The sequence below is a fragment of the Eubalaena glacialis genome, chromosome 11 (genome assembly GCF_028564815.1).
Source record: "Eubalaena glacialis isolate mEubGla1 chromosome 11, mEubGla1.1.hap2.+ XY, whole genome shotgun sequence".
In the NCBI taxonomy this organism is placed as follows: Eukaryota; Metazoa; Chordata; class Mammalia; order Artiodactyla; family Balaenidae; genus Eubalaena; species Eubalaena glacialis.
The window spans coordinates 85,715,253-85,739,552 of record NC_083726.1 but is presented as its reverse complement, the minus strand read 5'-3'; positions in this window follow the sequence as shown (position 1 = coordinate 85,739,552).

The window sequence follows — 24,300 nt, the reverse complement described above, 5'->3', positions numbered from 1 at the left end:
TTAGTTTCACGGTAGTAAGCTTTCCAAGACTCCTAGGGACTTTGCTTAAGCAACCGTTTCGGTACCAGAACACTGCGTAGAGACAGTAAGCTCTGGTCCTGCGTGTATGCTGCGTGTCAACCTAGAAATTGGAGACTGATGGCATAAGGCTTCTTTTCCCATTATGAAAGCTCCGTTCATGCGGCCTCGAAGCTACCTGAAAAGCATTGTTGTTGCCGGGGTTTTCCTCACTGCCGGCATGGTTCTGAGAAGAAAATGAGTTTTCTCCTAAGAAACCTTGGGTTTCCAGTTCCTTGTTGGAAGCTCACCCTGCTCTGCTCTATACCTAAAGTGAAAGTCAACGTGAGCCCAAGCTTCGAAGTAAGGCCCTGATTATCCTTGCAAAACGAGAGGCGTGCAGCAGCTCCATGAGGCCTTCATCGTTGTTCTGCTTTAGTGTCAAGGTAGTAAGCTTTTCAACACTCCTAGGGGCCTTGCTTCAGCACCCGTTTCAGTACCAGAACACTGCGTAGAACCAGGAAGCTCTGCTCCTGCGTGTATGCTGCGTGTCAACCTAGAAATTAGAGACTGATGGCACAAGGCTAGTTTTCCCATTATGAAAGCTCCGTTGATGCGGCCCCGAAGCTACCTGAAAAGCACTGTTGTTACCGTGCTTTTACTTACAGCCGGCATGGCTCATAGAAGAAAATGAGTTTTCTCGAAAGAAACCTTGTGCTTCCAGTTCCTAGTTGGAAGCTCACCCTGCTCTGCTCTATACCAAACGTGAAAGTCAATGTGAGCACTAGCCTCGAAGTAAGGCCCTGATTATGCTGGCAAAACGGGAGGCGTGCAGCAGCTCCATGAGGCCTTCATCGCTGTTCTGCTTTAGTTTCACGGTAGTAAGCTTTCCAAGACTCCTAGGGACTTTGCTTAAGCAACCGTTTCGGTACCAGAACACTGCGTAGAGACAGTAAGCTCTGGTCCTGCGTGTATGCTGCGTGTCAACCTAGAAATTGGAGACTGATGGCATAAGGCTTCTTTTCCCATTATGAAAGCTCCGTTCATGCGGCCTCGAAGCTACCTGAAAAGCATTGTTGTTGCCGGGGTTTTCCTCACTGCCGGCATGGTTCTGAGAAGAAAATGAGTTTTCTCCTAAGAAACCTTGGGTTTCCAGTTCCTTGTTGGAAGCTCACCCTGCTCTGCTCTATACCTAAAGTGAAAGTCAACGTGAGCCCAAGCTTCGAAGTAAGGCCCTGATTATCCTTGCAAAACGAGAGGCGTGCAGCAGCTCCATGAGGCCTTCATCGTTGTTCTGCTTTAGTGTCAAGGTAGTAAGCTTTTCAACACTCCTAGGGGCCTTGCTTCAGCACCCGTTTCAGTACCAGAACACTGCGTAGAACCAGGAAGCTCTGCTCCTGCGTGTATGCTGCGTGTCAACCTAGAAATTAGAGACTGATGGCACAAGGCTAGTTTTCCCATTATGAAAGCTCCGTTGATGCGGCCCCGAAGCTACCTGAAAAGCACTGTTGTTACCGTGCTTTTACTTACAGCCGGCATGGCTCATAGAAGAAAATGAGTTTTCTCGAAAGAAACCTTGTGCTTCCAGTTCCTAGTTGGAAGCTCACCCTGCTCTGCTCTATACCAAACGTGAAAGTCAATGTGAGCACTAGCCTCGAAGTAAGGCCCTGATTATGCTGGCAAAACGGGAGGCGTGCAGCAGCTCCATGAGGCCTTCATTGCTGTTCTGCTTTAGTTTCACGGTAGTAAGCTTTCCAAGACTCCTAGGGACTTTGCTTAAGCAACCGTTTCGGTACCAGAACACTGCGTAGAGACAGTAAGCTCTGGTCCTGCGTGTATGCTGCGTGTCAACCTAGAAATTGGAGACTGATGGCATAAGGCTTCTTTTCCCATTATGAAAGCTCCGTTCATGCGGCCTCGAAGCTACCTGAAAAGCATTGTTGTTGCCGGGGTTTTCCTCACTGCCGGCATGGTTCTGAGAAGAAAATGAGTTTTCTCCTAAGAAACCTTGGGTTTCCAGTTCCTTGTTGGAAGCTCACCCTGCTCTGCTCTATACCTAAAGTGAAAGTCAACGTGAGCCCAAGCTTCGAAGTAAGGCCCTGATTATCCTTGCAAAACGAGAGGCGTGCAGCAGCTCCATGAGGCCTTCATCGTTGTTCTGCTTTAGTGTCAAGGTAGTAAGCTTTTCAACACTCCTAGGGGCCTTGCTTCAGCACCCGTTTCAGTACCAGAACACTGCGTAGAACCAGGAAGCTCTGCTCCTGCGTGTATGCTGCGTGTCAACCTAGAAATTAGAGACTGATGGCACAAGGCTAGTTTTCCCATTATGAAAGCTCCGTTGATGCGGCCCCGAAGCTACCTGAAAAGCACTGTTGTTACCGTGCTTTTACTTACAGCCGGCATGGCTCATAGAAGAAAATGAGTTTTCTCGAAAGAAACCTTGTGCTTCCAGTTCTAGTTGGAAGCTCACCCTGCTCTGCTCTATACCAAACGTGAAAGTCAATGTGAGCACTAGCCTCGAAGTAAGGCCCTGATTATGCTGGCAAAACGGGAGGCGTGCAGCAGCTCCATGAGGCCTTCATCGCTGTTCTGCTTTAGTTTCACGGTAGTAAGCTTTCCAAGACTCCTAGGGACTTTGCTTAAGCAACCGTTTCGGTACCAGAACACTGCGTAGAGACAGTAAGCTCTGGTCCTGCGTGTATGCTGCGTGTCAACCTAGAAATTGGAGACTGATGGCATAAGGCTTCTTTTCCCATTATGAAAGCTCCGTTCATGCGGCCTCGAAGCTACCTGAAAAGCATTGTTGTTGCCGGGGTTTTCCTCACTGCCGGCATGGTTCTGAGAAGAAAATGAGTTTTCTCCTAAGAAACCTTGGGTTTCCAGTTCCTTGTTGGAAGCTCACCCTGCTCTGCTCTATACCTAATGTGAAAGTCAACGTGAGCCCAAGCTTCGAAGTAAGGCCCTGATTATCCTTGCAAAACGAGAGGCGTGCAGCAGCTCCATGAGGCCTTCATCGTTGTTCTGCTTTAGTGTCAAGGTAGTAAGCTTTTCAACACTCCTAGGGGCCTTGCTTCAGCACCCGTTTCAGTACCAGAACACTGCGTAGAACCAGGAAGCTCTGCTCCTGCGTGTATGCTGCGTGTCAACCTAGAAATTAGAGACTGATGGCACAAGGCTAGTTTTCCCATTATGAAAGCTCCGTTGATGCGGCCCCGAAGCTACCTGAAAAGCACTGTTGTTACCGTGCTTTTACTTACAGCCGGCATGGCTCATAGAAGAAAATGAGTTTTCTCGAAAGAAACCTTGTGCTTCCAGTTCTAGTTGGAAGCTCACCCTGCTCTGCTCTATACCAAACGTGAAAGTCAATGTGAGCACTAGCCTCGAAGTAAGGCCCTGATTATGCTGGCAAAACGGGAGGCGTGCAGCAGCTCCATGAGGCCTTCATCGCTGTTCTGCTTTAGTTTCACGGTAGTAAGCTTTCCAAGACTCCTAGGGACTTTGCTTAAGCAACCGTTTCGGTACCAGAACACTGCGTAGAGACAGTAAGCTCTGGTCCTGCGTGTATGCTGCGTGTCAACCTAGAAATTGGAGACTGATGGCATAAGGCTTCTTTTCCCATTATGAAAGCTCCGTTCATGCGGCCTCGAAGCTACCTGAAAAGCATTGTTGTTGCCGGGGTTTTCCTCACTGCCGGCATGGTTCTGAGAAGAAAATGAGTTTTCTCCTAAGAAACCTTGGGTTTCCAGTTCCTTGTTGGAAGCTCACCCTGCTCTGCTCTATACCTAATGTGAAAGTCAACGTGAGCCCAAGCTTCGAAGTAAGGCCCTGATTATCCTTGCAAAACGAGAGGCGTGCAGCAGCTCCATGAGGCCTTCATCGTTGTTCTGCTTTAGTGTCAAGGTAGTAAGCTTTTCAACACTCCTAGGGGCCTTGCTTCAGCACCCGTTTCAGTACCAGAACACTGCGTAGAACCAGGAAGCTCTGCTCCTGCGTGTATGCTGCGTGTCAACCTAGAAATTAGAGACTGATGGCACAAGGCTAGTTTTCCCATTATGAAAGCTCCGTTGATGCGGCCCCGAAGCTACCTGAAAAGCACTGTTGTTACCGTGCTTTTACTTACAGCCGGCATGGCTCATAGAAGAAAATGAGTTTTCTCGAAAGAAACCTTGTGCTTCCAGTTCCTAGTTGGAAGCTCACCCTGCTCTGCTCTATACCAAACGTGAAAGTCAATGTGAGCACTAGCCTCGAAGTAAGGCCCTGATTATGCTGGCAAAACGGGAGGCGTGCAGCAGCTCCATGAGGCCTTCATTGCTGTTCTGCTTTAGTTTCACGGTAGTAAGCTTTCCAAGACTCCTAGGGACTTTGCTTAAGCAACCTTTTCGGTACCAGAACACTGCGTAGAGACAGTAAGCTCTGGTCCTGCGTGTATGCTGCGTGTCAACCTAGAAATTGGAGACTGATGGCATAAGGCTTCTTTTCCCATTATGAAAGCTCCGTTCATGCGGCCTCGAAGCTACCTGAAAAGCATTGTTGTTGCCGGGGTTTTCCTCACTGCCGGCATGGTTCTGAGAAGAAAATGAGTTTTCTCCTAAGAAACCTTGGGTTTCCAGTTCCTTGTTGGAAGCTCACCCTGCTCTGCTCTATACCTAAAGTGAAAGTCAACGTGAGCCCAAGCTTCGAAGTAAGGCCCTGATTATCCTTGCAAAACGAGAGGCGTGCAGCAGCTCCATGAGGCCTTCATCGTTGTTCTGCTTTAGTGTCAAGGTAGTAAGCTTTTCAACACTCCTAGGGGCCTTGCTTCAGCACCCGTTTCAGTACCAGAACACTGCGTAGAACCAGGAAGCTCTGCTCCTGCGTGTATGCTGCGTGTCAACCTAGAAATTAGAGACTGATGGCACAAGGCTAGTTTTCCCATTATGAAAGCTCCGTTGATGCGGCCCCGAAGCTACCTGAAAAGCACTGTTGTTACCGTGCTTTTACTTACAGCCGGCATGGTTCACAGAAGAAAATGAGTTTTCTCGAAAGAAACCTTGTGCTTCCAGTTCTAGTTGGAAGCTCACCCTGCTCTGCTCTATACCAAACGTGAAAGTCAATGTGAGCACTAGCCTCGAAGTAAGGCCCTGATTATACTGGCAAAACGGGAGGCGTGCAGCAGCTCCATGAGGCCTTCATCGCTGTTCTGCTTTAGTTTCACGGTAGTAAGCTTTCCAAGACTCCTAGGGACTTTGCTTAAGCAACCGTTTCGGTACCAGAACACTGCGTAGAGACAGTAAGCTCTGGTCCTGCGTGTATGCTGCGTGTCAACCTAGAAATTGGAGACTGATGGCATAAGGCTTCTTTTCCCATTATGAAAGCTCCGTTCATGCGGCCTCGAAGCTACCTGAAAAGCATTGTTGTTGCCGGGGTTTTCCTCACTGCCGGCATGGTTCTGAGAAGAAAATGAGTTTTCTCCTAAGAAACCTTGGGTTTCCAGTTCCTTGTTGGAAGCTCACCCTGCTCTGCTCTATACCTAAAGTGAAAGTCAACGTGAGCCCAAGCTTCGAAGTAAGGCCCTGATTATCCTTGCAAAACGAGAGGCGTGCAGCAGCTCCATGAGGCCTTCATCGTTGTTCTGCTTTAGTGTCAAGGTAGTAAGCTTTTCAACACTCCTAGGGGCCTTGCTTCAGCACCCGTTTCAGTACCAGAACACTGCGTAGAACCAGGAAGCTCTGCTCCTGCGTGTATGCTGCGTGTCAACCTAGAAATTAGAGACTGATGGCACAAGGCTAGTTTTCCCATTATGAAAGCTCCGTTGATGCGGCCCCGAAGCTACCTGAAAAGCACTGTTGTTACCGTGCTTTTACTTACAGCCGGCATGGTTCACAGAAGAAAATGAGTTTTCTCGAAAGAAACCTTGTGCTTCCAGTTCTAGTTGGAAGCTCACCCTGCTCTGCTCTATACCAAACGTGAAAGTCAATGTGAGCACTAGCCTCGAAGTAAGGCCCTGATTATACTGGCAAAACGGGAGGCGTGCAGCAGCTCCATGAGGCCTTCATCGCTGTTCTGCTTTAGTTTCACGGTAGTAAGCTTTCCAAGACTCCTAGGGACTTTGCTTAAGCAACCGTTTCGGTACCAGAACACTGCGTAGAGACAGTAAGCTCTGGTCCTGCGTGTATGCTGCGTGTCAACCTAGAAATTGGAGACTGATGGCATAAGGCTTCTTTTCCCATTATGAAAGCTCCGTTCATGCGGCCTCGAAGCTACCTGAAAAGCATTGTTGTTGCCGGGGTTTTCCTCACTGCCGGCATGGTTCTGAGAAGAAAATGAGTTTTCTCCTAAGAAACCTTGGGTTTCCAGTTCCTTGTTGGAAGCTCACCCTGCTCTGCTCTATACCTAATGTGAAAGTCAACGTGAGCCCAAGCTTCGAAGTAAGGCCCTGATTATCCTTGCAAAACGAGAGGCGTGCAGCAGCTCCATGAGGCCTTCATCGTTGTTCTGCTTTAGTGTCAAGGTAGTAAGCTTTTCAACACTCCTAGGGGCCTTGCTTCAGCACCCGTTTCAGTACCAGAACACTGCGTAGAACCAGGAAGCTCTGCTCCTGCGTGTATGCTGCGTGTCAACCTAGAAATTAGAGACTGATGGCACAAGGCTAGTTTTCCCATTATGAAAGCTCCGTTGATGCGGCCCCGAAGCTACCTGAAAAGCACTGTTGTTACCGTGCTTTTACTTACAGCCGGCATGGCTCATAGAAGAAAATGAGTTTTCTCGAAAGAAACCTTGTGCTTCCAGTTCCTAGTTGGAAGCTCACCCTGCTCTGCTCTATACCAAACGTGAAAGTCAATGTGAGCACTAGCCTCGAAGTAAGGCCCTGATTATGCTGGCAAAACGGGAGGCGTGCAGCAGCTCCATGAGGCCTTCATTGCTGTTCTGCTTTAGTTTCACGGTAGTAAGCTTTCCAAGACTCCTAGGGACTTTGCTTAAGCAACCTTTTCGGTACCAGAACACTGCGTAGAGACAGTAAGCTCTGGTCCTGCGTGTATGCTGCGTGTCAACCTAGAAATTGGAGACTGATGGCATAAGGCTTCTTTTCCCATTATGAAAGCTCCGTTCATGCGGCCTCGAAGCTACCTGAAAAGCATTGTTGTTGCCGGGGTTTTCCTCACTGCCGGCATGGTTCTGAGAAGAAAATGAGTTTTCTCCTAAGAAACCTTGGGTTTCCAGTTCCTTGTTGGAAGCTCACCCTGCTCTGCTCTATACCTAAAGTGAAAGTCAACGTGAGCCCAAGCTTCGAAGTAAGGCCCTGATTATCCTTGCAAAACGAGAGGCGTGCAGCAGCTCCATGAGGCCTTCATCGTTGTTCTGCTTTAGTGTCAAGGTAGTAAGCTTTTCAACACTCCTAGGGGCCTTGCTTCAGCACCCGTTTCAGTACCAGAACACTGCGTAGAACCAGGAAGCTCTGCTCCTGCGTGTATGCTGCGTGTCAACCTAGAAATTAGAGACTGATGGCACAAGGCTAGTTTTCCCATTATGAAAGCTCCGTTGATGCGGCCCCGAAGCTACCTGAAAAGCACTGTTGTTACCGTGCTTTTACTTACAGCCGGCATGGTTCACAGAAGAAAATGAGTTTTCTCGAAAGAAACCTTGTGCTTCCAGTTCTAGTTGGAAGCTCACCCTGCTCTGCTCTATACCAAACGTGAAAGTCAATGTGAGCACTAGCCTCGAAGTAAGGCCCTGATTATACTGGCAAAACGGGAGGCGTGCAGCAGCTCCATGAGGCCTTCATCGCTGTTCTGCTTTAGTTTCACGGTAGTAAGCTTTCCAAGACTCCTAGGGACTTTGCTTAAGCAACCGTTTCGGTACCAGAACACTGCGTAGAGACAGTAAGCTCTGGTCCTGCGTGTATGCTGCGTGTCAACCTAGAAATTGGAGACTGATGGCATAAGGCTTCTTTTCCCATTATGAAAGCTCCGTTCATGCGGCCTCGAAGCTACCTGAAAAGCATTGTTGTTGCCGGGGTTTTCCTCACTGCCGGCATGGTTCTGAGAAGAAAATGAGTTTTCTCCTAAGAAACCTTGGGTTTCCAGTTCCTTGTTGGAAGCTCACCCTGCTCTGCTCTATACCTAATGTGAAAGTCAACGTGAGCCCAAGCTTCGAAGTAAGGCCCTGATTATCCTTGCAAAACGAGAGGCGTGCAGCAGCTCCATGAGGCCTTCATCGTTGTTCTGCTTTAGTGTCAAGGTAGTAAGCTTTTCAACACTCCTAGGGGCCTTGCTTCAGCACCCGTTTCAGTACCAGAACACTGCGTAGAACCAGGAAGCTCTGCTCCTGCGTGTATGCTGCGTGTCAACCTAGAAATTAGAGACTGATGGCACAAGGCTAGTTTTCCCATTATGAAAGCTCCGTTGATGCGGCCCCGAAGCTACCTGAAAAGCACTGTTGTTACCGTGCTTTTACTTACAGCCGGCATGGCTCATAGAAGAAAATGAGTTTTCTCGAAAGAAACCTTGTGCTTCCAGTTCCTAGTTGGAAGCTCACCCTGCTCTGCTCTATACCAAACGTGAAAGTCAATGTGAGCACTAGCCTCGAAGTAAGGCCCTGATTATGCTGGCAAAACGGGAGGCGTGCAGCAGCTCCATGAGGCCTTCATTGCTCTTCTGCTTTAGTTTCACGGTAGTAAGCTTTCCAAGACTCCTAGGGACTTTGCTTAAGCAACCGTTTCGGTACCAGAACACTGCGTAGAGACAGTAAGCTCTGGTACTGCGTGTATGCTGCGTGTCAACCTAGAAATTGGAGACTGATGGCATAAGGCTTCTTTTCCCATTATGAAAGCTCCGTTCATGCGGCCTCGAAGCTACCTGAAAAGCATTGTTGTTGCCGGGGTTTTCCTCACTGCCGGCATGGTTCTGAGAAGAAAATGAGTTTTCTCCTAAGAAACCTTGGGTTTCCAGTTCCTTGTTGGAAGCTCACCCTGCTCTGCGCTATACCTAAAGTGAAAGTCAACGTGAGCCCAAGCTTCGAAGTAAGGCCCTGATTATCCTTGCAAAACGAGAGGCGTGCAGCAGCTCCATGAGGCCTTCATCGTTGTTCTGCTTTAGTGTCAAGGTAGTAAGCTTTTCAACACTCCTAGGGGCCTTGCTTCAGCACCCGTTTCAGTACCAGAACACTGCGTAGAACCAGGAAGCTCTGCTCCTGCGTGTATGCTGCGTGTCAACCTAGAAATTAGAGACTGATGGCACAAGGCTAGTTTTCCCATTATGAAAGCTCCGTTGATGCGGCCCCGAAGCTACCTGAAAAGCACTGTTGTTACCGTGCTTTTACTTACAGCCGGCATGGCTCATAGAAGAAAATGAGTTTTCTCGAAAGAAACCTTGTGCTTCCAGTTCCTAGTTGGAAGCTCACCCTGCTCTGCTCTATACCAAACGTGAAAGTCAATGTGAGCACTAGCCTCGAAGTAAGGCCCTGATTATGCTGGCAAAACGGGAGGCGTGCAGCAGCTCCATGAGTCCTTCATCGCTGTTTTGCTTTAGTTTCACGGTAGTAAGCTTTCCAACACTCCTAGGGACTTTGCTTAAGCAACCGTTTCGGTACCAGAACACTGCGTAGAGACAGTAAGCTCTGGTCCTGCGTGTATGCTGCGTGTCAACCTAGAAATTGGAGACTGATGGCATAAGGCTTCTTTTCCCATTATGAAAGCTCCGTTCATGCGGCCTCGAAACTACCTGAAAAGCATTGTTGTTGCCGGGGTTTTCCTCACTGCCGGCATGGTTCTGAGAAGAAAATGAGTTTTCTCCTAAGAAACCTTGGGTTTCCAGTTCCTTGTTGGAAGCTCACCCTGCTCTGCTCTATACCTAAAGTGAAAGTCAACGTGAGCCCAAGCTTCGAAGTAAGGCCCTGATTATCCTTGCAAAACGAGAGGCGTGCAGCAGCTCCATGAGGCCTTCATCGTTGTTCTGCTTTAGTGTCAAGGTAGTAAGCTTTTCAACACTCCTAGGGGCCTTGCTTCAGCACCCGTTTCAGTACCAGAACACTGCGTAGAACCAGGAAGCTCTGCTCCTGCGTGTATGCTGCGTGTCAACCTAGAAATTAGAGACTGATGGCACAAGGCTAGTTTTCCCATTATGAAAGCTCCGTTGATGCGGCCCCGAAGCTACCTGAAAAGCACTGTTGTTACCGTGCTTTTACTTACAGCCGGCATGGCTCATAGAAGAAAATGAGTTTTCTCGAAAGAAACCTTGTGCTTCCAGTTCCTAGTTGGAAGCTCACCCTGCTCTGCTCTATACCAAACGTGAAAGTCAATGTGAGCACTAGCCTCGAAGTAAGGCCCTGATTATGCTGGCAAAACGGGAGGCGTGCAGCAGCTCCATGAGGCCTTCATTGCTGTTCTGCTTTAGTTTCACGGTAGTAAGCTTTCCAAGACTCCTAGGGACTTTGCTTAAGCAACCGTTTCGGTACCAGAACACTGCGTAGAGACAGTAAGCTCTGGTCCTGCGTGTATGCTGCGTGTCAACCTAGAAATTGGAGACTGATGGCATAAGGCTTCTTTTCCCATTATGAAAGCTCCGTTCATGCGGCCTCGAAGCTACCTGAAAAGCATTGTTGTTGCCGGGGTTTTCCTCACTGCCGGCATGGTTCTGAGAAGAAAATGAGTTTTCTCCTAAGAAACCTTGGGTTTCCAGTTCCTTGTTGGAAGCTCACCCTGCTCTGCTCTATACCTAAAGTGAAAGTCAACGTGAGCCCAAGCTTCGAAGTAAGGCCCTGATTATCCTTGCAAAACGAGAGGCGTGCAGCAGCTCCATGAGGCCTTCATCGTTGTTCTGCTTTAGTGTCAAGGTAGTAAGCTTTTCAACACTCCTAGGGGCCTTGCTTCAGCACCCGTTTCAGTACCAGAACACTGCGTAGAACCAGGAAGCTCTGCTCCTGCGTGTATGCTGCGTGTCAACCTAGAAATTAGAGACTGATGGCACAAGGCTAGTTTTCCCATTATGAAAGCTCCGTTGATGCGGCCCCGAAGCTACCTGAAAAGCACTGTTGTTACCGTGCTTTTACTTACAGCCGGCATGGCTCATAGAAGAAAATGAGTTTTCTCGAAAGAAACCTTGTGCTTCCAGTTCCTAGTTGGAAGCTCACCCTGCTCTGCTCTATACCAAACGTGAAAGTCAATGTGAGCACTAGCCTCGAAGTAAGGCCCTGATTATGCTGGCAAAACGGGAGGCGTGCAGCAGCTCCATGAGTCCTTCATCGCTGTTTTGCTTTAGTTTCACGGTAGTAAGCTTTCCAACACTCCTAGGGACTTTGCTTAAGCAACCGTTTCGGTACCAGAACACTGCGTAGAGACAGTAAGCTCTGGTCCTGCGTGTATGCTGCGTGTCAACCTAGAAATTGGAGACTGATGGCATAAGGCTTCTTTTCCCATTATGAAAGCTCCGTTCATGCGGCCTCGAAACTACCTGAAAAGCATTGTTGTTGCCGGGGTTTTCCTCACTGCCGGCATGGTTCTGAGAAGAAAATGAGTTTTCTCCTAAGAAACCTTGGGTTTCCAGTTCCTTGTTGGAAGCTCACCCTGCTCTGCTCTATACCTAAAGTGAAAGTCAACGTGAGCCCAAGCTTCGAAGTAAGGCCCTGATTATCCTTGCAAAACGAGAGGCGTGCAGCAGCTCCATGAGGCCTTCATCGTTGTTCTGCTTTAGTGTCAAGGTAGTAAGCTTTTCAACACTCCTAGGGGCCTTGCTTCAGCACCCGTTTCAGTACCAGAACACTGCGTAGAACCAGGAAGCTCTGCTCCTGCGTGTATGCTGCGTGTCAACCTAGAAATTAGAGACTGATGGCACAAGGCTAGTTTTCCCATTATGAAAGCTCCGTTGATGCGGCCCCGAAGCTACCTGAAAAGCACTGTTGTTACCGTGCTTTTACTTACAGCCGGCATGGCTCATAGAAGAAAATGAGTTTTCTCGAAAGAAACCTTGTGCTTCCAGTTCCTAGTTGGAAGCTCACCCTGCTCTGCTCTATACCAAACGTGAAAGTCAATGTGAGCACTAGCCTCGAAGTAAGGCCCTGATTATGCTGGCAAAACGGGAGGCGTGCAGCAGCTCCATGAGGCCTTCATTGCTGTTCTGCTTTAGTTTCACGGTAGTAAGCTTTCCAAGACTCCTAGGGACTTTGCTTAAGCAACCGTTTCGGTACCAGAACACTGCGTAGAGACAGTAAGCTCTGGTCCTGCGTGTATGCTGCGTGTCAACCTAGAAATTGGAGACTGATGGCATAAGGCTTCTTTTCCCATTATGAAAGCTCCGTTCATGCGGCCTCGAAGCTACCTGAAAAGCATTGTTGTTGCCGGGGTTTTCCTCACTGCCGGCATGGTTCTGAGAAGAAAATGAGTTTTCTCCTAAGAAACCTTGGGTTTCCAGTTCCTTGTTGGAAGCTCACCCTGCTCTGCTCTATACCTAAAGTGAAAGTCAACGTGAGCCCAAGCTTCGAAGTAAGGCCCTGATTATCCTTGCAAAACGAGAGGCGTGCAGCAGCTCCATGAGGCCTTCATCGTTGTTCTGCTTTAGTGTCAAGGTAGTAAGCTTTTCAACACTCCTAGGGGCCTTGCTTCAGCACCCGTTTCAGTACCAGAACACTGCGTAGAACCAGGAAGCTCTGCTCCTGCGTGTATGCTGCGTGTCAACCTAGAAATTAGAGACTGATGGCACAAGGCTAGTTTTCCCATTATGAAAGCTCCGTTGATGCGGCCCCGAAGCTACCTGAAAAGCACTGTTGTTACCGTGCTTTTACTTACAGCCGGCATGGCTCATAGAAGAAAATGAGTTTTCTCGAAAGAAACCTTGTGCTTCCAGTTCCTAGTTGGAAGCTCACCCTGCTCTGCTCTATACCAAACGTGAAAGTCAATGTGAGCACTAGCCTCGAAGTAAGGCCCTGATTATGCTGGCAAAACGGGAGGCGGGCAGCAGCTCCATGAGGCCTTCATCGCTGTTCTGCTTTAGTTTCACGGTAGTAAGCTTTCCAACACTCCTAGGGACTTTGCTTAAGCAACCGTTTCGGTACCAGAACACTGCGTAGAGACAGTAAGCTCTGGTCCTGCGTGTCAACCTAGAAATTGGAGACTGATGGCATAAGGCTTCTTTTCCCATTATGAAAGCTCCGTTCATGCGGCCTCGAAGCTACCTGAAAAGCATTGTTGTTGCCGGGGTTTTCCTCACTGCCGGCATGGTTCTGAGAAGAAAATGAGTTTTCTCCTAAGAAACCTTGGGTTTCCAGTTCCTTGTTGGAAGCTCACCCTGCTCTGCTCTATACCTAAAGTGAAAGTCAACGTGAGCCCAAGCTTCGAAGTAAGGCCCTGATTATCCTTGCAAAACGAGAGGCGTGCAACAGCTCCATGAGGCCTTCATCGTTGTTCTGCTTTAGTGTCAAGGTAGTAAGCTTTTCAACACTCCTAGGGGCCTTGCTTCAGCACCCGTTTCAGTACCAGAACACTGCGTAGAACCAGGAAGCTCTGCTCCTGCGTGTATGCTGCGTGTCAACCTAGAAATTAGAGACTGATGGCACAAGGCTAGTTTTCCCATTATGAAAGCTCCGTTGATGCGGCCCCGAAGCTACCTGAAAAGCACTGTTGTTACCGTGCTTTTACTTACAGCCGGCATGGCTCATAGAAGAAAATGAGTTTTCTCGAAAGAAACCTTGTGCTTCCAGTTCCTAGTTGGAAGCTCACCCTGCTCTGCTCTATACCAAACGTGAAAGTCAATGTGAGCACTAGCCTCGAAGTAAGGCCCTGATTATGCTGGCAAAACGGGAGGCGTGCAGCAGCTCCATGAGGCCTTCATCGCTGTTCTGCTTTAGTTTCATGGTAGTAAGCTTTCCAAGACTCCTAGGGACTTTGCTTAAGCAACCGTTTCGGTACCAGAACACTGCGTAGAGACAGTAAGCTCTGGTCCTGCGTGTATGCTGCGTGTCAACCTAGAAATTGGAGACTGATGGCATAAGGCTTCTTTTCCCATTATGAAAGCTCCGTTCATGCGGCCTCGAAGCTACCTGAAAAGCATTGTTGTTGCCGGGGTTTTCCTCACTGCCGGCATGGTTCTGAGAAGAAAATGAGTTTTCTCCTAAGAAACCTTGGGTTTCCAGTTCCTTGTTGGAAGCTCACCCTGCTCTGCTCTATACCTAAAGTGAAAGTCAACGTGAGCCCAAGCTTCGAAGTAAGGCCCTGATTATCCTTGCAAAACGAGAGGCGTGCAGCAGCTCCATGAGGCCTTCATCGTTGTTCTGCTTTAGTGTCAAGGTAGTAAGCTTTTCAACACTCCTAGGGGCCTTGCTTCAGCACCCGTTTCAGTACCAGAACACTGCGTAGAACCAGGAAGCTCTGCTCCTGCGTGTATGCTGCGTGTCAACCTAGAAATTAGAGACTGATGGCACAAGGCTAGTTTTCCCATTATGAAAGCTCCGTTGATGCGGCCCCGAAGCTACCTGAAAAGCACTGTTGTTACCGTGCTTTTACTTACAGCCGGCATGGCTCATAGAAGAAAATGAGTTTTCTCGAAAGAAACCTTGTGCTTCCAGTTCCTAGTTGGAAGCTCACCCTGCTCTGCTCTATACCAAACGTGAAAGTCAATGTGAGCACTAGCCTCGAAGTAAGGCCCTGATTATGCTGGCAAAACGGGAGGCGGGCAGCAGCTCCATGAGGCCTTCATCGCTGTTCTGCTTTAGTTTCACGGTAGTAAGCTTTCCAACACTCCTAGGGACTTTGCTTAAGCAACCGTTTCGGTACCAGAACACTGCGTAGAGACAGTAAGCTCTGGTCCTGCGTGTCAACCTAGAAATTGGAGACTGATGGCATAAGGCTTCTTTTCCCATTATGAAAGCTCCGTTCATGCGGCCTCGAAGCTACCTGAAAAGCATTGTTGTTGCCGGGGTTTTCCTCACTGCCGGCATGGTTCTGAGAAGAAAATGAGTTTTCTCCTAAGAAACCTTGGGTTTCCAGTTCCTTGTTGGAAGCTCACCCTGCTCTGCTCTATACCTAAAGTGAAAGTCAACGTGAGCCCAACCTTCGAAGTAAGGCCCTGATTATCCTTGCAAAACGAGAGGCGTGCAGCAGCTCCATGAGGCCTTCATCGTTGTTCTGCTTTAGTGTCAAGGTAGTAAGCTTTTCAACACTCCTAGGGGCCTTGCTTCAGCACCCGTTTCAGTACCAGAACACTGCGTAGAACCAGGAAGCTCTGCTCCTGCGTGTATGCTGCGTGTCAACCTAGAAATTAGAGACTGATGGCACAAGGCTAGTTTTCCCATTATGAAAGCTCCGTTGATGCGGCCCCGAAGCTACCTGAAAAGCACTGTTGTTACCGTGCTTTTACTTACAGCCGGCATGGCTCATAGAAGAAAATGAGTTTTCTCGAAAGAAACCTTGTGCTTCCAGTTCCTAGTTGGAAGCTCACCCTGCTCTGCTCTATACCAAACGTGAAAGTCAATGTGAGCACTAGCCTCGAAGTAAGGCCCTGATTATGCTGGCAAAACGGGAGGCGTGCAGCAGCTCCATGAGGCCTTCATCGCTGTTCTGCTTTAGTTTCACGGTAGTAAGCTTTCCAAGACTCCTAGGGACTTTGCTTAAGCAACCGTTTCGGTACCAGAACACTGCGTAGAGACAGTAAGCTCTGGTCCTGCGTGTATGCTGCGTGTCAACCTAGAAATTGGAGACTGATGGCATAAGGCTTCTTTTCCCATTATGAAAGCTCCGTTCATGCGGCCTCGAAGCTACCTGAAAAGCATTGTTGTTGCCGGGGTTTTCCTCACTGCCGGCATGGTTCTGAGAAGAAAATGAGTTTTCTCCTAAGAAACCTTGGGTTTCCAGTTCCTTGTTGGAAGCTCACCCTGCTCTGCTCTATACCTAAAGTGAAAGTCAACGTGAGCCCAAGCTTCGAAGTAAGGCCCTGATTATCCTTGCAAAACGAGAGGCGTGCAGCAGCTCCATGAGGCCTTCATCGTTGTTCTGCTTTAGTGTCAAGGTAGTAAGCTTTTCAACACTCCTAGGGGCCTTGCTTCAGCACCCGTTTCAGTACCAGAACACTGCGTAGAACCAGGAAGCTCTGCTCCTGCGTGTATGCTGCGTGTCAACCTAGAAATTAGAGACTGATGGCACAAGGCTAGTTTTCCCATTATGAAAGCTCCGTTGATGCGGCCCCGAAGCTACCTGAAAAGCACTGTTGTTACCGTGCTTTTACTTACAGCCGGCATGGCTCATAGAAGAAAATGAGTTTTCTCGAAAGAAACCTTGTGCTTCCAGTTCCTAGTTGGAAGCTCACCCTGCTCTGCTCTATACCAAACGTGAAAGTCAATGTGAGCACTAGCCTCGAAGTAAGGCCCTGATTATGCTGGCAAAACGGGAGGCGGGCAGCAGCTCCATGAGGCCTTCATCGCTGTTCTGCTTTAGTTTCACGGTAGTAAGCTTTCCAAGACTCCTAGGCACTTTGCTTAAGCAACCGTTTCGGTACCAGAACACTGCGTAGAGACAGTAAGCTCTGGTCCTGCGTGTATGCTGCGTGTCAACCTAGAAATTGGAGACTGATGGCATAAGGCTTCTTTTCCCATTATGAAAGCTCCGTTCATGCGGCCTCGAAGCTACCTGAAAAGCATTGTTGTTGCCGGGGTTTTCCTCACTGCCGGCATGGTTCTGAGAAGAAAATGAGTTTTCTCCTAAGAAACCTTGGGTTTCCAGTTCCTTGTTGGAAGCTCACCCTGCTCTGCTCTATACCTAAAGTGAAAGTCAACGTGAGCCCAAGCTTCGAAGTAAGGCCCTGATTATCCTTGCAAAACGAGAGGCGTGCAGCAGCTCCATGAGGCCTTCATCGTTGTTCTGCTTTAGTGTCAAGGTAGTAAGCTTTTCAACACTCCTAGGGGCCTTGCTTCAGCACCCGTTTCAGTACCAGAACACTGCGTAGAACCAGGAAGCTCTGCTCCTGCGTGTATGCTGCGTGTCAACCTAGAAATTAGAGACTGATGGCACAAGGCTAGTTTTCCCATTATGAAAGCTCCGTTGATGCGGCCCCGAAGCTACCTGAAAAGCACTGTTGTTACCGTGCTTTTACTTACAGCCGGCATGGCTCAGAGAAGAAAATGAGTTTTCTCGAAAGAAACCTTGTGCTTCCAGTTCTAGTTGGAAGCTCACCCTGCTCTGCTCTATACCAAACGTGAAAGTCAATGTGAGCACTAGCCTCGAAGTAAGGCCCTGATTATGCTGGCAAAACGGGAGGCGTGCAGCAGCTCCATGAGGCCTTCATCGCTGTTCTGCTTTAGTTTCACGGTAGTAAGCTTTCCAAGACTCCTAGGGACTTTGCTTAAGCAACCGTTTCGGTACCAGAACACTGCGTAGAGACAGTAAGCTCTGGTCCTGCGTGTATGCTGCGTGTCAACCTAGAAATTGGAGACTGATGGCATAAGGCTTCTTTTCCCATTATGAAAGCTCCGTTCATGCGGCCTCGAAGCTACCTGAAAAGCATTGTTGTTGCCGGGGTTTTCCTCACTGCCGGCATGGTTCTGAGAAGAAAATGAGTTTTCTCCTAAGAAACCTTGGGTTTCCAGTTCCTTGTTGGAAGCTCACCCTGCTCTGCTCTATACCTAAAGTGAAAGTCAACGTGAGCCCAAGCTTCGAAGTAAGGCCCTGATTATCCTTGCAAAACGAGAGGCGTGCAGCAGCTCCATGAGGCCTTCATCGTTGTTCTGCTTTAGTGTCAAGGTAGTAAGCTTTTCAACACTCCTAGGGGCCTTGCTTCAGCACCCGTTTCAGTACCAGAACACTGCGTAGAACCAGGAAGCTCTGCTCCTGCGTGTATGCTGCGTGTCAACCTAGAAATTAGAGACTGATGGCACAAGGCTAGTTTTCCCATTATGAAAGCTCCGTTGATGCGGCCCCGAAGCTACCTGAAAAGCACTGTTGTTACCGTGCTTTTACTTACAGCCGGCATGGCTCATAGAAGAAAATGAGTTTTCTCGAAAGAAACCTTGTGCTTCCAGTTCCTAGTTGGAAGCTCACCCTGCTCTGCTCTATACCAAACGTGAAAGTCAATGTGAGCACTAGCCTCGAAGTAAGGCCCTGATTATGCTGGCAAAACGGGAGGCGTGCAGCAGCTCCATGAGGCCTTCATCGCTGTTCTGCTTTAGTTTCACGGTAGTAAGCTTTCCAAGACTCCTAGGGACTTTGCTTAAGCAACCGTTTCGGTACCAGAACACTGCGTAGAGACAGTAAGCTCTGGTCCTGCGTGTCAACCTCGAAATTGGAGACTGATGGCATAAGGCTTCTTTTCCCATTATGAAAGCTCCGTTCATGCGGCCTCGAAGCTACCTGAAAAGCATTGTTGTTGCCGGGGTTTTCCTCACTGCCGGCATGGTTCTGAGAAGAAAATGAGTTTTCTCCTAAGAAACCTTGGGTTTCCAGTTCCTTGTTGGAAGCTCACCCTGCTCTGCTCTATACCTAAAGTGAAAGTCAACGTGAGCCCAAGCTTCGAAGTAAGGCCCTGATTATCCTTGCAAAACGAGAGGCGTGCAGCAGCTCCATGAGGCCTTCATCGTTGTTCTGCTTTAGTGTCAAGGTAGTAAGCTTTTCAACACTCCTAGGGGCCTTGCTTCAGCACCCGTTTCAGTACCAGAACACTGCGTAGAACCAGGAAGCTCTGCTCCTGCGTGTATGCTGCGTGTCAACCTAGAAATTAGAGACTGATGGCACAAGGCTAGTTTTCCCATTATGAAAGCTCCGTTGATGCGGCCCCGAAGCTACCTGAAAAGCACTGTTGTTACCGTGCTTTTACTTACAGCCGGCATGGCTCATAGAAGAAAATGAGTTTTCTCGAAAGAAACCTTGTGCTTCCAGTTCCTAGTTGGAAGCTCACCCTGCTCTGCTCTATACCAAACGTGAAAGTCAATGTGAGCACTAGCCTCGAAGTAAGGCCCTGATTATGCTGGCAAAACGGGAGGCGTGCAGCAGCTCCATGAGGCCTTCATCGCTGTTCTGCTTTAGTTTCACGGTAGTAAGCTTTCCAAGACTCCTAGGGACTTTGCTTAAGCAACCGTTTCGGTACCAGAACACTGCGTAGAGACAGTAAGCTCTGGTCCTGCGTGTATGCTGCGTGTCAACCTAGAAATTGGAGACTGATGGCATAAGGCTTCTTTTCCCATTATGAAAGCTCCGTTCATGCGGCCTCGAAGCTACCTGAAAAGCATTGTTGTTGCCGGGGTTTTCCTCACTGCCGGCATGGTTCTGAGAAGAAAATGAGTTTTCTCCTAAGAAACCTTGGGTTTCCAGTTCCTTGTTGGAAGCTCACCCTGCTCTGCTCTATACCTAAAGTGAAAGTCAACGTGAGCCCAAGCTTCGAAGTAAGGCCCTGATTATCCTTGCAAAACGAGAGGCGTGCAGCAGCTCCATGAGGCCTTCATCGTTGTTCTGCTTTAGTGTCAAGGTAGTAAGCTTTTCAACACTCCTAGGGGCCTTGCTTCAGCACCCGTTTCAGTACCAGAACACTGCGTAGAACCAGGAAGCTCTGCTCCTGCGTGTATGCTGCGTGTCAACCTAGAAATTAGAGACTGATGGCACAAGGCTAGTTTTCCCATTATGAAAGCTCCGTTGATGCGGCCCCGAAGCTACCTGAAAAGCACTGTTGTTACCGTGCTTTTACTTACAGCCGGCATGGCTCATAGAAGAAAATGAGTTTTCTCGAAAGAAACGTTGTGCTTCCAGTTCCTAGTTGGAAGCTCACCCTGCTCTGCTCTATACCAAACGTGAAAGTCAATGTGAGCACTAGCCTCGAAGTAAGGCCCTGATTATGCTGGCAAAACGGGAGGCGTGCAGCAGCTCCATGAGGCCTTCATCGCTGTTCTGCTTTAGTTTCACGGTAGTAAGCTTTCCAAGACTCCTAGGCACTTTGCTTAAGCAACCGTTTCGGTACCAGAACACTGCGTAGAGACAGTAAGCTCTGGTCCTGCGTGTATGCTGCGTGTCAACCTAGAAATTGGAGACTGATGGCATAAGGCTTCTTTTCCCATTATGAAAGCTCCGTTCATGCGGCCTCGAAGCTACCTGAAAAGCATTGTTGTTGCCGGGGTTTTCCTCACTGCCGGCATGGTTCTGAGAAGAAAATGAGTTTTCTCCTAAGAAACCTTGGGTTTCCAGTTCCTTGTTGGAAGCTCACCCTGCTCTGCTCTATACCTAAAGTGAAAGTCAACGTGAGCCCAAGCTTCGAAGTAAGGCCCTGATTATCCTTGCAAAACGAGAGGCGTGCAGCAGCTCCATGAGGCCTTCATCGTTGTTCTGCTTTAGTGTCAAGGTAGTAAGCTTTTCAACACTCCTAGGGGCCTTGCTTCAGCACCCGTTTCAGTACCAGAACACTGCGTAGAACCAGGAAGCTCTGCTCATGCGTGTATGCTGCGTGTCAACCTAGAAATTAGAGACTGATGGCACAAGGCTAGTTTTCCCATTATGAAAGCTCCGTTGATGCGGCCCCGAAGCTACCTGAAAAGCACTGTTGTTACCGTGCTTTTACTTACAGCCGGCATGGCTCATAGAAGAAAATGAGTTTTCTCGAAAGAAACCTTGTGCTTCCAGTTCCTAGTTGGAAGCTCACCCTGCTCTGCTCTATACCAAACGTGAAAGTCAATGTGAGCACTAGCCTCGAAGTAAGGCCCTGATTATGCTGGCAAAACGGGAGGCGTGCAGCAGCTCCATGAGGCCTTCATCGCTGTTCTGCTTTAGTTTCACGGTAGTAAGCTTTCCAAGACTCCTAGGGACTTTGCTTAAGCAACCGTTTCGGTACCAGAACACTGCGTAGAGACAGTAAGCTCTGGTCCTGCGTGTATGCTGCGTGTCAACCTAGAAATTGGAGACTGATGGCATAAGGCTTCTTTTCCCATTATGAAAGCTCCGTTCATGCGGCCTCGAAGCTACCTGAAAAGCATTGTTGTTGCCGGGGTTTTCCTCACTGCCGGCATGGTTCTGAGAAGAAAATGAGTTTTCTCCTAAGAAACCTTGGGTTTCCAGTTCCTTGTTGGAAGCTCACCCTGCTCTGCTCTATACCTAAAGTGAAAGTCAACGTGAGCCCAAGCTTCGAAGTAAGGCCCTGATTATCCTTGCAAAACGAGAGGCGTGCAGCAGCTCCATGAGGCCTTCATCGTTGTTCTGCTTTAGTGTCAAGGTAGTAAGCTTTTCAACACTCCTAGGGGCCTTGCTTCAGCACCCGTTTCAGTACCAGAACACTGCGTAGAACCAGGAAGCTCTGCTCCTGCGTGTATGCTGCGTGTCAACCTAGAAATTAGAGACTGATGGCACAAGGCTAGTTTTCCCATTATGAAAGCTCCGTTGATGCGGCCCCGAAGCTACCTGAAAAGCACTGTTGTTACCGTGCTTTTACTTACAGCCGGCATGGCTCATAGAAGAAAATGAGTTTTCTCGAAAGAAACCTTGTGCTTCCAGTTCCTAGTTGGAAGCTCACCCTGCTCTGCTCTATACCAAACGTGAAAGTCAATGTGAGCACTAGCCTCGAAGTAAGGCCCTGATTATGCTGGCAAAACGGGAGGCGTGCAGCAGCTCCATGAGGCCTTCATCGCTGTTCTGCTTTAGTTTCACGGTAGTAAGCTTTCCAAGACTCCTAGGCACTTTGCTTAAGCAACCGTTTCGGTACCAGAACACTGCGTAGAGACAGTAAGCTCTGGTCCTGCGTGTATGCTGCGTGTCAACCTAGAAATTGGAGACTGATGGCATAAGGCTTCTTTTCCCATTATGAAAGCTCCGTTCATGCGGCCTCGAAGCTACCTGAAAAGCATTGTTGTTGCCGGGGTTTTCCTCACTGCCGGCATGGTTCTGAGAAGAAAATGAGTTTTCTCCTAAGAAACCTTGGGTTTCCAGTTCCTTGTTGGAAGCTCACCCTGCTCTGCTCTATACCTAAAGTGAAAGTCAACGTGAGCCCAAGCTTCGAAGTAAGGCCCTGATTATCCTTGCAAAACGAGAGGCGTGCAGCAGCTCCATGAGGCCTTCATCGTTGTTCTGCTTTAGTGTCAAGGTAGTAAGCTTTTCAACACTCCTAGGGGCCTTGCTTCAGCACCCGTTTCAGTACCAGAACACTGCGTAGAACCAGGAAGCTCTGCTCATGCGTGTATGCTGCGTGTCAACCTAGAAATTAGAGACTGATGGCACAAGGCTAGTTTTCCCATTATGAAAGCTCCGTTGATGCGGCCCCGAAGCTACCTGAAAAGCACTGTTGTTACCGTGCTTTTACTTACAGCCGGCATGGCTCATAGAAGAAAATGAGTTTTCTCGAAAGAAACCTTGTGCTTCCAGTTCCTAGTTGGAAGCTCACCCTGCTCTGCTCTATACCAAACGTGAAAGTCAATGTGAGCACTAGCCTCGAAGTAAGGCCCTGATTATGCTGGCAAAACGGGAGGCGTGCAGCAGCTCCATGAGGCCTTCATCGCTGTTCTGCTTTAGTTTCACGGTAGTAAGCTTTCCAAGACTCCTAGGGACTTTGCTTAAGCAACCGTTTCGGTACCAGAACACTGCGTAGAGACAGTAAGCTCTGGTCCTGCGTGTATGCTGCGTGTCAACCTAGAAATTGGAGACTGATGGCATAAGGCTTCTTTTCCCATTATGAAAGCTCCGTTCATGCGGCCTCGAAGCTACCTGAAAAGCATTGTTGTTGCCGGGGTTTTCCTCACTGCCGGCATGGTTCTGAGAAGAAAATGAGTTTTCTCCTAAGAAACCTTGGGTTTCCAGTTCCTTGTTGGAAGCTCACCCTGCTCTGCTCTATACCTAAAGTGAAAGTCAACGTGAGCCCAAGCTTCGAAGTAAGGCCCTGATTATCCTTGCAAAACGAGAGGCGTGCAGCAGCTCCATGAGGCCTTCATCGTTGTTCTGCTTTAGTGTCAAGGTAGTAAGCTTTTCAACACTCCTAGGGGCCTTGCTTCAGCACCCGTTTCAGTACCAGAACACTGCGTAGAACCAGGAAGCTCTGCTCCTGCGTGTATGCTGCGTGTCAACCTAGAAATTAGAGACTGATGGCACAAGGCTAGTTTTCCCATTATGAAAGCTCCGTTGATGCGGCCCCGAAGCTACCTGAAAAGCACTGTTGTTACCGTGCTTTTACTTACAGCCGGCATGGCTCATAGAAGAAAATGAGTTTTCTCGAAAGAAACCTTGTGCTTCCAGTTCCTAGTTGGAAGCTCACCCTGCTCTGCTCTATACCAAACGTGAAAGTCAATGTGAGCACTAGCCTCGAAGTAAGGCCCTGATTATGCTGGCAAAACGGGAGGCGTGCAGCAGCTCCATGAGGCCTTCATCGCTGTTCTGCTTTAGTTTCACGGTAGTAAGCTTTCCAAGACTCCTAGGGACTTTGCTTAAGCAACCGTTTCGGTACCAGAACACTGCGTAGAGACAGTAAGCTCTGGTCCTGCGTGTATGCTGCGTGTCAACCTAGAAATTGGAGACTGATGGCATAAGGCTTCTTTTCCCATTATGAAAGCTCCGTTCATGCGGCCTCGAAGCTACCTGAAAAGCATTGTTGTTGCCGGGGTTTTCCTCACTGCCGGCATGGTTCTGAGAAGAAAATGAGTTTTCTCCTAAGAAACCTTGGGTTTCCAGTTCCTTGTTGGAAGCTCACCCTGCTCTGCTCTATACCTAAAGTGAAAGTCAACGTGAGCCCAAGCTTCGAAGTAAGGCCCTGATTATCCTTGCAAAACGAGAGGCGTGCAGCAGCTCCATGAGGCCTTCATCGTTGTTCTGCTTTAGTGTCAAGGTAGTAAGCTTTTCAACACTCCTAGGGGCCTTGCTTCAGCACCCGTTTCAGTACCAGAACACTGCGTAGAACCAGGAAGCTCTGCTCCTGCGTGTATGCTGCGTGTCAACCTAGAAATTAGAGACTGATGGCACAAGGCTAGTTTTCCCATTATGAAAGCTCCGTTGATGCGGCCCCGAAGCTACCTGAAAAGCACTGTTGTTACCGTGCTTTTACTTACAGCCGGCATGGCTCAGAGAAGAAAATGAGTTTTCTCGAAAGAAACCTTGTGCTTCCAGTTCCTAGTTGGAAGCTCACCCTGCTCTGCTCTATACCAAACGTGAAAGTCAATGTGAGCACTAGCCTCGAAGTAAGGCCCTGATTATGCTGGCAAAACGGGAGGCGTGCAGCAGCTCCATGAGGCCTTCATCGCTGTTCTGCTTTAGTTTCACGGTAGTAAGCTTTCCAAGACTCCTAGGCACTTTGCTTAAGCAACCGTTTCGGTACCAGAACACTGCGTAGAGACAGTAAGCTCTGGTCCTGCGTGTATGCTGCGTGTCAACCTAGAAATTGGAGACTGATGGCATAA